At 37.5% G+C, this 3,356-nt stretch overlaps 1 protein-coding gene across 5 annotated transcripts in view; it reads right to left on the reverse strand.

Moving 5' to 3' along the window:
* The window catches only part of LOC135210278 (bestrophin-2-like), a 93,676-nt gene extending 90,880 nt beyond the window's left edge, over positions 1-2,796 (reverse strand). For 3 of the 5 annotated variants that reach the window (XR_010313483.1, XM_064243151.1, XM_064243150.1), the window contains exon 1: positions 2,561-2,757. The gene's annotated coding sequence lies outside the window, so the exon portion shown is untranslated. The other 2 variants (XR_010313486.1, XR_010313485.1) reach the window with 2 other exon arrangements.
* Positions 2,797-3,356: the final 560 nt, after the last annotated feature.

A 3,356-nucleotide genomic window follows, 5' to 3' on the forward strand; every position in this document is an offset into this window, starting at 1 on the left:
CCAGAGCTAACGACCTAACTAATTATTTGTTCACGTCTGCGTCTCCATAACTTTTAAGACAACTCGGGAATCTGCTCCTGGTTATATTCAAAGGGTGTGATGATAAATATGCTTACAGGCATCCATGTGGTTACACACTTACTGCAGACGCTCATAATGACTTGCAAGAACGCGGATATCACACATATTTCTGCGTGAAACAAAATTTCTTATAAGCTCGACGGAGAATATGCGTCTAGCAGCGCCGAGGCACACGAGAGCAATATGCATTTTTGACCTACAGAATCAGTCAGGTGTTGAGATTTGCAGGACGTCTCAAGTTCTGAGAGACGGAACTCTGTTATGATCTCAGTACAGCTTCGTTGAGGCGTAGGGGAAGCAATTCAAAGACGGTATGGAGTCTAATTCAGGGTTGCCGTTTTGAGGAATTTCGTCTATTAGTGTGGCTTTCTGGTGACATCTGGCAACCTCCGTGGCTTTTCCGACCACAGACCACGTTACTGAAGAAAAAAATACTTCATTTTGCCTTTTTATGTTTTATTATGAAAATAAAGATGTAAAACATATCCTGCTTATTTATACAAATGAATTTTATTGAAATCCTTTATTTTTCTACGTTAAAAATACTTTATATTAAGCTAGTGACATGTAGTTTTCTAACATCACGGAAAATAATTCTACATCGGAAAATACGCATTCTAACCATTAAATCATAAATAAAGTAAAAAAAATTAGACGAACTCCATATGGTAACACTGCTAAAAGCCAATGTTGCGAGGACAAAACGGCATCAGTCTATAAAGATAAGCCAACTGAATGGTTGAAGCTGAGAATGTCTCCAGTAACTGTCACCAATTTCTGTTCAGACATTCTTCAGTCGTCTCAGAATGGAATAGAATGTAGAACTTAGGCCAGAGGCCATCCACTGGGACCTATGAGGTCATTCAGCGCTGAAATAGTAATTGAGAGTAGAAAGAGAATATGAAAGGAGATAAAGTAAAAGGAACGAAAGTGGTTGCAGCTAGGGGCCGATGGAACGCTGAAAAGAGAACCTTAAGTCATGCCTACGGTGATGCGGTTACTTACCGCGGTGTCAGGTGACGAATGGGAAAATGACTCTTATTATGGTCTCCCACGTCACCACCTTCCTGTAATTGTCGGAAAGTGTCCTTAAATAAAAGAGAGAGAGAGAGAGAGAGAGAGAGAGAGAGAGAGAGAAAACAGTTTGTTTGTAGCTACGAAGTGTAAGTAGCCAATCGTGTCATCTTTTTGATCAACATCTCATATTATGTCAGAGATTAACGTCCTCAGGCTTACTCACCTATAGGTAATGTGGTCGCAAGTTTTATTTATATTCATATATTATTCATATATATATATATATATATATATATATATATATATATACAAAAGCAAGAAAGTTTAGGCCAAAGAGATCAAGTGCTAAGAACTGTACTCCTATTTATTTTATTATTATATTTATTATTTATTTTTTTGCAAATAGAGATTGTGCTTAAATAAACATTCATCACTCTTTCATAAATGGTCAATGTTGACTCTGACCTCTCAGTTTGACGTATAAGATGTGTAGTTAGTCAGTCAATCTATAGAGGCAGTTACTGGCGTCTGCTTTTAAAATATTGCGTGTCATGCAACTAATATCACTTTTTTTTTTTTTTTTTTTTAGAGGAAGTAACTTCTCTGGCAACTCAAGCAAATGCCAATATTTTTTGCCATACGTTTATTTAGAGAGAATGTTGTTCATACAAGGGCACAAAAGCCACCTTGAATTTCTTTTGTGTACGACGACGATTGCAAAAAGACGATACCTCTTTTCACGAAGCTTCAATCCCCGTTGGGGGGGGGAGTAGTAGAGCCGCCAACGCACCTCACGGGGTGCACTGTAGGCATTAACAATTCCGTGGCGAGCTAGACTATGGCAGTTGTTGGAGTTTTTCTATAAAGTTTTAACTTCTGAACAAGAATAACCAACATTAATGAGGAAAATGAATACTGCATTTACCTCTGTGCAACAAGTGCGTACAAAATGATATTCGTCCATTAACCAGTTGTGTAGAAGTATTTAAACGCCTGAACGTCGAGGTATGAGAGTCTAAAGTATTCGTGAACACTGTCTTTGACTCGACGCTGACAGATATAAATGAAGGTTCTTGAAGTTATGTCTACTTCACTCTTTCAGCTGGGTTGCAGTATGAGGTGCTGATGAACACGACTCTTAATCGCATATAAGTGTGTGTGTGTGTGTATATATATATATATATATATATATATATATATATATATATATATATATATATATATATATATATATATATGTATGTATATACATTAGTACTAGCTTTCAAAGACGCACAGTCTTCTTCTTGGTACTAAGAATCTGGAATCTAAACCGTCCCACGTTACTGAAGCCTAGTACGAGTATAATATGCACATGACATACGCGGTGAAGTTGTGTGGCTAGTTTGTGATATATTTATAGTAATATACCACATCACGAGTAAATCATATCGTAAAGTAAACGCACGAACATTTCACTTACAGCTGCTGGTGGGAAGTATATAAAACCACTGTTGTTCTCCTACGGAATAAAGCGGAAAAAATATACACGATAACCCCGCGATCACCAACACGAAATTGTAATAACCCCGCGAACGCCAATTGAACTCTTAGCGCACCGAGTGCACTTGGGGATGAGGCCAAACTGAGCACACAGGTGACAACCAATCTACTGAAACTCCAACTGTAGAAGACCGACCTTGCCTTCTTCTCCGTCGAACACACACACACACACTCACACTCAAACACACTCAAACGTGCACGGACACATTTCACCTTTGCTGTTAAAAAAAAAGGGGGGAGGGGGTCGAGTTGTTTGCGAGCAAAACGAGGCCATGAATACCTAGGAGCTGTGAGAGAATTTGTCCTGATGGTGGTGGTGGCTTTTATCTATTTTACGACGAACTTGAATGCTTACGTTACATAGCGAATGCTTAATTGAAGCCTATCAATGAATGATAATATTAGAGTGAAATGAACGCTACGAAAAACACGAAACTTTCATAGATATTTACCCATAAGTTAAGACTTATAAATCTTATCATATAATACATATCCTGTAGACTCAAGATTGATTTCTATGTTTATAAACAAGTAGATGGATAAAGTATTCAGGCTTTTATTATCACCTATACATCAAATGTCCAAAGTTACAATTAAAACAACATACCAAGATTTTAAATGGTCTATCTCTATATATGAGTATCACAGGGAGTTAAAAAAAACGAATTGCTACTCAGACATATCTTATGTCAGCCACTTAAATACCACAAAGATAT

This window comes from Macrobrachium nipponense, chromosome 39 (assembly GCF_015104395.2).
Source record: "Macrobrachium nipponense isolate FS-2020 chromosome 39, ASM1510439v2, whole genome shotgun sequence".
Classification (NCBI taxonomy): Eukaryota; Metazoa; Arthropoda; class Malacostraca; order Decapoda; family Palaemonidae; genus Macrobrachium; species Macrobrachium nipponense.